Source organism: Triticum dicoccoides, chromosome 3A, assembly GCF_002162155.2.
Source record: "Triticum dicoccoides isolate Atlit2015 ecotype Zavitan chromosome 3A, WEW_v2.0, whole genome shotgun sequence".
NCBI lineage: Eukaryota > Viridiplantae > Streptophyta > Magnoliopsida > Poales > Poaceae > Triticum > Triticum dicoccoides.
In genome coordinates, this window is record NC_041384.1 from 753,593,363 (window position 1) to 753,607,250 (window position 13,888).

Consider the following 13,888-nt stretch of genomic DNA (forward strand, 5'->3'; position numbering starts at 1 on the left):
TTGATTTCTTCTTTGGTGACCCAACTAACGGATGGTAATCAATCTTCAAATATCAAAACCAAACATACAAGGCAACAATTAATTCATTTTTTTCTGACCAGTTATTTTTCGTCTCCTCTCCCACATACCTTTTCGCTTCATCGCCCACATAAACCCATCGGATTAGTTACCATATAAAAGAATTAATCACAATCAATCAAGCATTGATGGGATATTTCCTTACATTGATGTGATTTTCATTTCTTATCATGAATCATACACGTCAAAAAAAGGTACAGCGTGCGAGTATCGTGGGCACATGCCCTACAAATCCGAAAATGCCTATAAAAATTAAATCAGAATCAATCAAGCATTGCTGGTATATTTTACTTGTTTTGATGGGATTTTTGTACACGGTACCATTAACTTGATCCTCCCACCGCTGCCCTCCTCACGAGCATGGACGGCCGATCCTCTCGACGTCTACCCTCATGTGTCCTCGCGTCGCCATCATCTTGTTCTCTCCGATCTCCTTGACTAGGAGGACTCCTCTGTGCCCCAGGCCCTGGCCGACGCCGGCGACTCCTCGGTACTCCACCCGCGCCATCACATCCGACGCAGGCGAAACTCCAGCTGATGCCACGGGATCCACATCCTACGCTCGTCGGCCATCTTCCACTCCGGCTGCTGCGTGGTGCCGCTGCTACGGGAGGCAACCTGGCAGGGGCAGACGTAGCCGTCCTCGTGCAGCCAGACCCATGCGTCTAGCTCGGCGGCGAAGTAGCCTCGGCCTCTGAAAGGCAGCATCCACTCCCCATGGCGCCTCCACTTGCAGCTCCTGGTGTCGACGGAGTACGTGCCGCAGACCGCCCTGCTCCACGAGGACACGAATATGGTGCGCCCGTCCGGGTGCAGCGCGTAGGAGAAAATCATCTCGTCCTTGGTGAAGGGCGTCGGCATGCTTTTCCAGGACCAGTAGGTGGGCAGCAGGTCGTCGTCTTCCGTCGTCGGTGGCTTCGCCATCGCCTCAAAGGACACAGGCCGCTCCATGAAGTGGAAGGCGAACGCGTACAGCGCGTTGCCGGCGCCGGAGGTTAGGAAGGTGTTGGAGCCACAAAGCAGTGCGTCTCGAACGGGAGGGCCGACGGGCAGTCCGGCGGTGTCAGTGTTGTAGAAGAGGGTTCCGGCGTGTATGTTGCTCGTGGCGATGATGTTGCAGCCCAGGGCTGCGAACTACATGGCACGGCCACGCTCAGGTGACACTAGCCGGAGGACAGGGGGGCGCTGAGGTCGGGACTGTCGGCATCGATCTTGCGGATGGTGAAGCCCTTGTGCCAGTCGTCTAGAACCAGATAGAGGCTCTTCTCCTTGTTGCCGCTTCGGTCGTGGTAGTAGTTGGGCTCATCCTCCTCGCCCTGCCTTCTTTGCTTAGACATCCCGCCCCCGACTGACTAAATTCTAAAGTATATACCAGAAAAATACGTACGCAGACGAAAACACTTGTATAGATTGGACGTAGCTAGCTAACCACGGTTGATGTAGTATCGATCTACTAGAAGCAACACGGATACGCACAAGCAATTGATACACACGGGCATGCCTCGTGCCCGCTGATCTTTCTATTGGTCTCTGGGTGTACTGTTTATAGGGGTGCAGGGTAATACGTATATATAGCTATAGCTAGGACTTGCAACATAACCGATTCGGGATGGAACTACTGATCCTACTTGGTGATGGATTCCTGCACAAGCCGGACATGAGACGTGCTTTTTTTTCTTGAGGGAAACGCCGCCACCGCCGCCGCCAGCGTGGAACCCTAGGGCAGGGCGCTAGGATCCCCAAAGCAGGGCGGGCAGTGAGGAGCGGCGCAAGGAGGCCGTGTCGGTTGTTCCCGCCACCAGCGCTAAACCCTAGGTATTTACGTTCCGTGTCCTCCCCGCACTCTACGTTGATACATCAGCGAGGAGCTGACGGTGGAAATGCTACTCCTCCCCGAACTCTATGATGCTTGATTCGATCTCGTGGAATGGAGCCATGACGGTGGGCAAGGCTATTGAGTTTGCTCCTAACGCCGGCTTGGGCGATGGGTGGGACGAATGCGAGCAGCGGCCAACGGCGGACATGGACTCAAGCCAGCACAGGTCCACGGCGGTAGAGGAGAGACACCACCCACCACCCATCGATGCAGTGAGGAGTGTGGTGTTCTACAGTATGGTAATTGGTAAAAGTTTTTGGTCCTATAATATCAGAGAGAGAGAGAGCATATTACATAAAAATAACGATGAGAATTTAGATGCATTGTTTGTCATAGAGCTGTGACTGGCCAATTTACATGAAATTAATTTCCTTAGTTGTGGTGGCAAATATAATACACCTAATCCATATTGTTATGCACTAGCGTGTGTGTGTGAGATAGATGGATTATGGTCTCATACCCAATAAGATGGATATGTGCGTGTGTTAGAGAGAGAGAGGGGGGGAAAGGGGGAGAGACAGTGAAGAAGAGGGACGTCAAGAGTGTGTGTGAGGATTTGATGGTAAAAAAGGTCGCCAATGTCACTTGATATGTATGAGAATATTAAATGTAATATTAACATGATTAATATTAAACTCTTAAAGTTACGGAAATGTTACCCGTTGCAACGTACGGGCGTTCTTCTAGTTTTGGTAGATGGTGACATGACAACTGACTGGACGCTTTCAGTAGTCAAAACCAGTCAACACATGGTCAAACCGGCCTTGGGTTGATTTTTGTCCGGTTTTAAAAGTTTGAGGTTGTAAATTGAACGGTTTTGGAGTTCAGGGTGTATATTAGACTTTGATAGTAGTTTGGGATGTAATATGTCCCCCTCTCTACAAAATACGCATTCAATTCTTTAGACGCCTTTGCTGTCTGACACTGGAGGTACAAGTTGGAGAAGGACAGCAGCGGTGTGATGGACCCCAATGAATTTTGGAGCTGGATATATAGTGCATTCTTCTTCTGTTTCCCGAACATGTATCCGGATGCCTGCCATATTTGCGCCGAGAGGAAAAATTTGAACCATATATTTATGTTAAAAGAAGGGTCGAGAAAAAACAGAAATGTACTAACGGTGGCAACGACAAGACAGCATGAGTGCCAAAATCATTGCTAATATAATCCACTACATCTCTTCTAATCATCTCAGGATAACAAAATTCAGTCTACATATATCAGCAAGCATAATTCCAACCGAGAAACCGATACAATCACGATGCCTGAAATCATGGCTTATTACAGTACCAACCTAACTAGCCTGTAATACAAGTCCTAGCAACAGTTCATACAAGAGGGAAGCAAATTATCCTTTATTATTAGCTCAATAGCCTCATCTAACGTGGTAGGCTAGCAGATGACAAGAACTCTGCCTCCAAGCTATAGCGTCGTTGGCTACCTCCTGGCCGTACGGACGATTGCCGAGAAGATCGACTCCTTCGTGTCAACGGCCTTGCTTGCATCTGTTCTCCATAACTCGGATCAGGCTGAGTTGAGTTCATCCGTTTTGTCCGTAGAGTCTGCAGTTCCGTCTCCACCTGTTTCATGGTTGGTCTTTCTTCGCCGTGTAGCCTCAAGCAACGCTCTGCCAAAGAAGCGACAGTACTGATCTCTTCCTCGGTTGCTTCCTCGAGCACCTGGGAATTTGCAATACCTGTGATTCTTCCCTCATTGAACTCCCGCAGAAAATAGTTTGACAAGCTCATGACTGTGCCTGATTCACTTGTGAAAACAGGCTTCATTCTCAGAAGCAACTCCACTAGTACCACACCAAAACTGTACACGTCGCTCTTCCCGTTGAGCTGCCTGGTATGGAAATATTCTGGATCTAAGTACCCAAATGTACCTTGCACATTAGTGACAATGTGTGTTTGATCAATCGGAACCAACCTAGACGCACCAAAATCTGAAACTTTAGCCATGTAGTTCCCATCCAAGAGTATATTTGAGGACTTCACATCATGATGGAAGATTGATATTGAAGCTGAAGAGTGGAGATAAGATAGAGCTCCTGCTGTTTCCTAGGCAATCCTTAAGTGATCAGCCCAGGACAAAGAAAACCCTTTATTTGAATCAGCATGAAGAACATGAGATAGTGAGCCATTGGATACATACTCATATACTAGCAGTGGAACCTCGGTTTCGAGGCAACATCCAAATAGCTTCACAATATTTCTATGATTTATTTGAGACAGGACTGTGACCTCATTGATGAATTGACTGATCTCACACTGCCTAATGATCTTAGACTTTTTTTATTGCAACGACACGCTGATCAGACAATATGCCTTTGTAAACCATGCCATGGCCCCCACGTCCGATGATATGTGTAGGATCAAAGTAGTTGTTGCCTTCTCCAGCTCTTCTAGCGGGAAAATCTTAGTATTCTCATTTGCAGTTTCATCCGATGATATCACCGTTTCTAGTAGAAGACCTTGGTTCTTCCGGAAATAGTTATTCCGTAGTTGCTTTTGAACATTTTGTTTCCATCTACGAATGAAAAGTGCTGCACTGAAGCTCAGAAATATAATGCCGAAACCACAAGACAACCCAATAATTATACCTGTAGGCATTAAGCTCTTTTAAGTTTCCGTTCTATCTTGTCTATCAAAAATGTAACGATAGTAGTGTTACCTAAGAGCAGAGGTTGTTGCCTCTTAGTACACTGCATTTTTAATGGATTATACTCAGTCTTGCGAGGACATTCAGTACAACTAAAGCTTCCTCTGGTATTATGGCATGTCCCGTTACAGTTGTTCGGTCGAAGGCATTCATTAATATCTGAAATTAACAAAATCTTGATAAGATGTCTTGACAAAATCCGTGAGGACAATGGGGACGAAATGAGGTGAGGCCGAGCAGACTTTAAAGGGCAAGCCATCAGTTTCTTGTGGAGATAGTGGGGAGAGGAAGCGGAGCACCGTCTCGACAATTATTAGGAGAGGGAGCGTCACACATCAATCAATTAATCAGCTGGCGAGCGCCGCAATTTAAAGGCGCGCCGGAAACGATGCGCCAAAAATAACGCGCGAGCTTCTGCCTTTTTCCACGCGCGCTAGTTTCCCGCTACCGATGGAGCGCGCCGAAACGTCCCGCGCACGCTAAAAACTCAGTTTACCGTGCGCGCGCCCCTTTTGACGCGGTTGTTGAAGATGCTCTAAAAAAGGGAAGCAAATTATTCATTATTATAAGCCCAATAATCTCATCTGAGCTAAACACTTCATCCAGATACAATACCACTGGCCAGGGCGGCCCGGGAGCGAAACCTAGGCGCCGCCAGCAAGCTCCCCTCCGTCCCCACCTTCCCTCGCCGCCGCCGGCGAAAGTCACCGGGCGAAGCCCGCGCGGCTCGGCGGCGGCGGGGTCCTTCCCTCCAGCTCGGGGAGGGGCGGCGCGGGCCGTCTGGTTCGGCCGGGCTCGGCGTGGCGCTCGTGCGGGTGCGCGCGCTGGCATGGGCGTCCGCGTTCGGGAAGGCGCGGGTGGGCGCGCGGGGTGGCCCGAGTGGGCGTGCGGGGCACGGCTCGGGCGCGCTGGCCTCTGGCGGCGCGGATCTGGCGTCTTGCGGCGCGGATCTGGCGTTGCGGCTCCGGTGTGTGGTGACCTCAAGGCTGCGTCTCCGGCGGGTGGTAGCCGCAGGGGCGTCGTTGGCTGGATCAGGGGCTGCGGTCCGGCGGCTCCTTCCCAGCGAGTGGGGGTGGGGTGGCGCCCCCCTTCCTGCCTTCGGGTCCTTCGTCTCCACGCGGGCCGGCTTCCTGCTGGCTCCTGGGGGCTGCTGCGCTGCTGCATCAGGGTGGGCGCGAGTATGGGGAGCTGCGGGGCGAGGTGGGACTGGAGCGGCCGGCGTGCCGGCTCCAGTTTTGGCAGTGGTCGGAGTTTGCCGATGTTCCCGTCCCCGATCTGACGATCTTGACCTCACTGGGCCGATTCGGGTCCGGTGCGCTTGTGCTCTGGGAGAAATCCCTGCTCACCCATTGTGTGAGCCGACCACGACGGCGCCACACCGGCGTCGCATACCTTCCTAGAGGCGTGGTCTCCGAGCTATGTCGCGTGGATCTGCTTCGGCGTGGTTCAGGCCGTCTTGCTGTAGGGATGTGCTCAAACTCCGGGTGAGAACTTTGTATCGACTTTGTCGATGCCGGCGGCAGCGGCGTCTATGGATGTCGCCTTCCCGCAGGAGGTGCTGCTGTGGAGCTCCAGCACCTACGGTACTCTGCTTTGTGGTCACCGGGTGAAAACCTAAGATCAGGCTCGCCGGATCGGATGATGGTGTTGCGTCTTCGACAACACTTCCTCCTTGGAGGCGTCATCTTGGGGGCCCAAAGCGACGGTTCCTATTGCGGCGTGTGGTTGAGGGTGGTGCGTTTCGGTGGTGGTGGTGCGGCGAGCTGGGGGCCGACGGTGGTGTGTTTCTTCTTCATGTGTTTCTCTTTGACTGTCCTTCGCGTGGTCTTCGTCCTGTTGCTGTGCATGCTCAAGACCCTCCCATGGTTGCCGTTGTGCTGCGGCGAGCTTTGGGCTCTTGGTGTTGTCTTGGTTCACCTTTGCTCAATGACGACGCAATGATGCCTCCCCAACCTGCTAATCGTTCCGACCGCCCGTGGCGGATCTTCCAGTCAAGGTTCGTGTTATGGTTTGGCACTCGTTGATTATGGTTGATCCTCTGTTGTGCCGTGGGGCTCGATACGCACGCCGGTGCGGTGCGTTAGGTTGTTTGCAGAGTCTTGGTATTGTGACCCCTCGACAGAATCCCACATCTACTTGTGTCTCTCGTGGTGTTGGTCTTTCTGCCTGCTAGCTAGGTCATGCCCTTTCCTGGGTGGCACTTTTTTCTCCTCTTCTGTAACCATGTTACCTGTATGGTTTTCGGCCCGGTTTCCTTATAAACTGGATCAGCCAAAGCTTAAGGGGTGACTCTTGGTTTTGGCAGCTTTTTGAGCAATATATTCAGGTGGGGATTCTCTCCCCCCCGGTGACCGTTCAAAAAAAAATCTCATCTAACGTGGTAGGCTAGCAGATGACAAGAACTCTGCCTCCAAACTATAGCGTCATTGGCTACCTCCTGGCCGTACGGACGATTGCCGAGAAGATCTACTCCTTCGAGTCAACGGCCTTGGTTGCATCTGTTCTCCATTTCTCGGATCAGGCTGAGATGAGTTCATCCGTTTTGTCCGTATAGTCTGCAGTTCCGTCTCCACCTGTTTCATGGTTGGTCTTTCTTCGCCGTGTAGCCTCAAGCACTGCTCTGCCAAAGAAGCGACACTGTTGATCTCTTCCTCAGTTGCCTCAAGGACCTGAGAATTAACAATACCTGTCATTCTCCCCTCACTGAACTCCTGCAGAAAATAGTTTGACAAGCTCTTGACTGTGCTTGATTCACTTGTGAAAACAGGTTTCATTCTCAGAAGCAACTCCACTTGTGAAAATGTCGCTCTTCCCGTTCAGCTGCCTGGTATGGAAATACTCCGATCTAAGAGCAACTCCAACGGGCCGACCCAAACGGACGGTGTTTTTATCCGCTTTTTGTCCATTTGGGTCGGCCGCCCGCCCGCCGTCCGCCCTCTTTTAGTTTTGGGTCGGCAGTGCGCCCAACGGGCTGACCCATTTCATGGCCGCGCGCGTTGGTTTTGGCTCTTCAGCGCGCGGGAAATGTTCGCGCGCGCGGTGGAAAGCGGCCTAGCGCACGCTGGTTTTGGCGCTCCAGTGCGCGGGAAAGGTTCGCGCGCGCGCCGCGGCCGGCCCTCGTTATAAAGAAGGCGCTCCCTCCACACTCAGTCTGCCGCCCACTCTCCTCGCCTATGCACCACCATGTCGATCCGCCGCCTGGGCGCTTCGGATTTTCGCGGAGTCCACGAGCTCCACTCCGGTGCCTTCTCCTCCGAGATCTACTTTGCGTCTGATCCTCGGCACCTTCCACACCGCCGAGGAGGCGGCCCGCGCGCACGACGCGGCGGCGTGGCGCCTCCGGAGGCCTCGTCGGGATATGAATTTTCCCACCGTGTCGAGCCAGCGGGCGCAAGATCTGTCGCCTCTCCCGCGGCTTTTCACCGGCGAGGATCGTCGTGTCCACCGGAGGCGGCAGCGTCGCCTCGCCATCGCAGAGAAGGACATGGAAGCCTTGGTGGCGTGCGCGGAGGCTTCCCGCAAGACATCGTCGACGAGCGCCAGTTCTACAGTCAATTGAGGTTGGAGAGGGACGCAAGGAGGAGGGAGCGAGCCGCCTATCGGGAGGACAAGCGTTCGCGGAAGCAGGCAGCTCAATTGAAACTGAAGCTACGAGAAACGTTGGGTTGAAACTTTGAAGACGAGCAGTTTGCTGACGCCTACATTCAGACGTCGGAGGAGGACATTACCGAGTCGGAGTCAGAAAGCGACGAATAGTGTTCTTTTTCTTTTATCTGTGTACGCTAGAACTATATGTATCCATTTTAAATCTGAAAAATGGCCGGCGGCGTTGGCGACGTAGCAGGCGGGCGAGTGTGTGAATGATGTGCCACCGACCAGTGGGCCCGGTGAAGAAAGAGGGCGAGCGCGCGCGCGTCCGTCTTGTATCCGCGCCGACGCAAATCAGGCAAAAAAATGGGCCGGGAATGGGGCGGCAGGCGGACACGCGTCCGTTTGGGTCGGCGCGTTGGGCCGGCTTTTTTGTCCGCGCCGACCCAAACGGACGGCCGCGGACGAAATGGGTCGCCCCATTAGAGTTGCTCTAAGTACCCAAATGTACCTTACACATTCGTAACAATCTGTGTTTGATCGATCGGAACCAATCTGGACGCGTAAAAATAGAGGGGCAATACTTGAGCTAAGCCTGTTGCTGAATCAAGGAACACGGTGCAGCATGGTCATGGATGCTCAATTCACTACAGACCTTGAGATAATCCATGACATGTCTCATAAACATGTCGTCAACACAATGAACATCACATCCCAAGGTAATAACAAACAGTTTCCATAAACAAGCACAATTCCAATCGAAAAACTCGTACAATCATGACACCCTTTAATTACGCGGAAATAAATTGACTTACAATACCAGCCTATGCACATTGTTTCCCATGGATACAAGCGCAGGGCAAGGATTACAAAAGTGAAAACATAATAATCCATTATTGCATCAGCTTACAAAAGTGAAACAAAAGCATCCATTATCATGAGCTCAACGTACGCATCTAGCGTGGAAGGCTAGCAGATGCCATGAACTCTGCCTGCAAGCTATAACAGCCTCCTGACTGTACGTTGGCTCTCTCGCCCAATCCGGCCGCAGAAGATTGGCAAGCAGCTCTAGTCCTTCGAGTTAATGACCTTGGTTGCATCTGTCCTTCATTCCACGGATCTCCCTGAGATGAGTTCATCTGTTTTGCCCGTAGAATTTGCAGTTCCGTCTCCACCTGTTTCATGGTGGGTCTTTCTTCGCCGTGTAGCCTCAAGCATCGCTCTGCAAGAGAGGCGACACAGTTGATCTCTTCCTCAGTTGCCTCCTCCAGGACCTGGGAACTAACAATACCCATGATTCTCCCCTCACTGAACTCCTGGAGAAAATAGCTTGACAAGCCCTTGATGGTGCCTGATTCACATGTAAAAACGGGCTTCTTTCTGAGAAGCAACTCCACTAGTACCACACCAAAACTGTACACGTCGCTCTTCCCGGTCAGCTGCCTGGTATGGAAATACTCTGGATCTAAGTACCCAAATGTACCTTGTACGTTCGTAACGATGTGAGTTTGATCAATTGGAACCAATCTAGAAGCACCAAAGTCCGAAACTTTAGCTTTGTAGTCTCCATCCAAGAGTATATTTGAGGACTTCACGTCGCGATGGAAGATTGATATTGAAGCTGCGGAGTGGAGATAAGATAGAGCTCCTGCTGTTTCTAGGGCAATCCTTAAGTAATCACCCCAAGACAAAGCAAAACCACCATTTGAATCAGCATGAAGAACTTGAGACAGTGAACCACTGGATACATAGTCATACACCAGCAGTGGAACCTCCGTTTCAAGACAACATCCGAAGATCTTCACAATATTTCTGTGATTTATCTGAGAGAGGACTGCTACCTCATTGATGAATTGACTGATCTCAGACTCCTTAATGACTTTAGACTTTTTTATTGCAACAACACGCTGATCAGATAATATGCCTTTGTAAACCATGCCCCCCATGCCCGATGATACGTGTAGGATCAAAGTCATTTGTTGCCTTCTCTAGCTCTTCTAACGAGAAAATCTTGGTTCTTTGCAGTAACGCCCGGGTTGTATTTGTGCAGTTGAGATTGAACTGTTTACATGCAAAGCAACCCTCTTCCAAGCCGAATGGGAATGGCACACTAGTGTTGCCACACCGACGGGTGCAATCAGCCCTGCTCGGAATTGGATTATACCCTAGTTTGATAAATGAAAAGTTAGAATGTATCAATGTCCAAAATATACCTAGCAGCAACTGTACATTTGGTCACCTGCTTAGGTAAAAAGGTTACCTTCTTCATCTTTCAAGCAGCCATGCGGAATGTAGGGGTTGCCTAAATAGCCAGCGCTGCAGATGCAGCTGTAGCCATGGTTTCCGGCAATGCACTCCGCATCTTCGATGCCACAGGAAGTTGTACTGTCACTGCACTCGGAATGCTCACTGATACAGGCATAGTTTGCCATGTTTTGCTTGGCAGCAGCGCAGGTGGATTGGTCAACTATCTGCCACGATAGCAGAAAGCTACTCGGCCGATCACTAGTTATGCTGATTCTATCCCACAGTGGAGAGATCTGGTTAGAGCGTGCATCAATGTTGCTTTTGCGGTCGTTGTGGACAAATTGGAACTTAAAACTGGCGCCGTCCTTCACATTAACACGACGCATCCAGAGGTATTTTTACAGTGTTGCATAGCCACCATCTCTGTAGTTCTTGGATCCAGGCACAAAGTGCTGCATTTCCATGTGGCGGCATCGTCTTCGACATAGTATACCTCCCGGCCACAGCCGGTGATGTTTAGAACACCGGACGCAAGAGAGAAGGACCTCCCAGGTGGTTTCAAAGAAAAGTTCTACACACTGGCACGAGATTGCATGGGGATTGTATACGAGAAAGAGGCCCCGATAGAATCTGACCTAAACTCGATCACCACGGTGATGCCGTCGCGCAAGAAGAGTCTGGAAGGCTGAGTGGCGTCATTACCGAAAAAGACTTCCGTCCCGCTTTATATATAAAAGCATCAATCAACAGGCACCCAGTACGAACACACGCCATGCCATCACAACACACGCACACACCCAGGACAGGATACATAGGCGCTGAGCATAGCAACACCACCCCTAGCACTACCGCCCACAGGAGAGATTTTACGTGACACTGTCCCCCCCCTCCCTCGTGTCGCCCCGCTCGGGCGACCCGAGGGGCGAAACCCTACCCCCGCCGCCTCCCTCCCCTGCTCGCCCTCCCCTCGCCGCCGCCGGAGACTGCTGACGCCGAGCAAGCTTGGCGCGCAGTCGATGAAGGTGGCGGCGGGGCCCTCGCCGCCTCGCCTCGTCCGTGGGGGGCTTCTGGATCTGGGGCGGCGGCCCCGGCTGGTGAGGCGTCGCCGGCTTCGGCATCCGGTGGCACGGGCGCAGGTCGGCGGTTCACGGCCGTGTGGACGGCAAGATCCTCGAAGAATGCGGGTCAGCGCGCGGCGGCTGCGTGTGCTCCGGCTGCGTCAGATCTGGCCGTCCCCACTGCCCTCCCTCTCCAGCAAGCTCCTCCCCTCCCCAGATCCGGCCTGCCTCGTCGAGGGGCCTCGGTCTGCTCGGGTGGGAGTGGGTGTCCGGATGCAGGACCGGGGGAAACCCCAGCCTGCCTTGCCGGCGGCGATGCCCGCGGGCGCCGCGCACCTTCCCGGAGGCGCCGTATCAGGTCTTGCTCCCCATCCCCCTCCCCTTTGTCTCCCGGGAGAAATCCTCAATCTTGTGGGGCAGCGGCGACGCCCTTGGCACCGTAACCTTATTGAAGGCGCTGTTTTGGGAACAAAGATGGGGTGGGGGCTTCGCTGTGGTGTAGGCGGAGTGTGTCGGCGGCGGCAGCGTGCGTCCAACGGTGGCGGTGTCTTCCTTGGTGCTGGGTCCAGGTGTTATGGTGCTCTTCGCCGGGCTGCAGTTTATTCCTCCGGTGCCCTTGGATCTTCCAGGACGGGAGGGGATAGGGTTCCCCTCCTACGGTGGCTGAACTTCAGCTCGTCGAGCGAGCCGAAGCTCCCAATTTGGTCTTGGCCCTAGCTGTTGCCCATTTGTGCATTCTGACCGCTCGCCCTCTTCCAAGTCAGAACTTGGGCATTTGGTGTTGCTCTGCTCTAGGTGAGTTCGTCGTCGACATGTCGGGAACGCCTGGTTCCGCACAAGTGGTATCTTCGAGGCCATCCATCTAGGCTCTAGGGTGAGCATGGCTATCGCTCAACGGTGCGACGCCTTCGAGCCAGGCGAGGAGGCAGGGGCCTTCTTTGACGATAGATCTGGATGGATGTGTCTTTCTTCAAGCCCAGGTTTTGGCAACGGCGTGCCTTGCATCGTCGTCGGTGCACTCTCCTGACCAGGACTTTGCTTTCGCCCTGGTTTTCGGCGTGCAAGAGGATAGTGGCATCTCCAAGCTATATGCTTTACGCCAATCTTTCTGACTAGCTTGTTGTATGTGCATTGTGAGCTGTTCCCTGGCGCCTCTGTATCTTTGCTGTATGTTTTATTTTTCTTTAGTTGGTGTTTGGTGTTGTTTGGAGTTGTAATCCTGGCCGGTTGATGGCTTTGTTAATTCAAAGCCGGGCTCCTCTGGAGCATTCGTTCTAAAAAAAAAGCACTACCGCCCCGAAGAGATGAAGCTACATATGACGAACCATGCGCTTCAAGGCGGCGCCTTCAAGAAGGATACGACACCGGGGCACCGCCACCGCCCGAGCCAAGGATCAGAGTTTCCCCCGGAGCCGCATGACAGGCAATGAGAGCCGCAACGATGCCTTCAAGAAAGGAACGATCTTCGCGGACGCTGGTCTGTCCGAAGATAGAGAAGGTTTTCACCTCGGCCAATATTAACCGCCACCGAACGCCACACCCCGGCAACCACGTCGCCCACATGACCATGGTGACCGGGTAGCACCAAGGCACGGGCTCTGCCCAAGAGCACCACGCTACCACCACCAGGGCCGCCGCCCCAGCATCCAAGACCTCGACACCACCTCACCCGAGACCCGCCGCACCCCAACGAAAGAGACGAGCGGAAAGGTCCCACCTTTCGTGCCGCTGGGCGACCCCCAGCGTCGAGGCCCAATAGGTCGGCCAAAACTGGCATCCACCGACCCGTCCTGCTGCCCCGAGCGCGAGACGAGCTCGGTCCTGCAGCATCGAGAAGGGGACAAGGTCAGTCCTACTGCACCGTGCACGAGACGAGTTTGGTCCTGCTGCATCGTGCGCGAGACGAGCTCGGTCTGCGGCACCGGGTGCGAGACGAGCGGTGGACCGCAGTTGGGAGAGGACCAGCCCATTGATGGGAGTAGCGCCCGGGCGACGAGGAGGTGGGGTGAAGTTCGAGACGGCCCGAACGTAGACAAGACGCCGCCAGAGAAGCTGGCCGCTGCCGCGGGCAAATCCATCGAGCCTCCGAGAAGCCGTCACGACACCGGTAGGCCACCACCGAGACCTACCCATGCCACCGCCCACGGCCGGAGTAGCGGCCACGCCCGGCCGCTGCCCTACCCCCGTCGCCCAGTGAGCTCCAAGCACCGGAGCCGCTGGGCACGCACCATTGGAGCCAGGCGCCGCCGGCCAGCCCCCAAAGCCAGATACGGCCGGATCTGGCAAGAAACCGGCCACGCACCACCTCCCGAGACGGGAGCACCGCAGCCGCCCCGCTGTGCGCGGAACGAAGGTCGCCGGAGCGCCCCCACTAGTA

General features: G+C 53.5%; 2 pseudogenes; both read right to left on the reverse strand.

Annotated features, from left to right (window-relative positions):
* Positions 1 to 585: 585 nt before the first annotated feature.
* LOC119273279 lies at positions 586 to 1,415 on the reverse strand (annotated as a pseudogene).
* A 1,918-nt stretch (positions 1,416 to 3,333) lies between these two features.
* Positions 3,334 to 13,589, reverse strand: LOC119273280 (annotated as a pseudogene).
* Between the last annotated feature and the right edge of the window lie 299 nt (positions 13,590 to 13,888).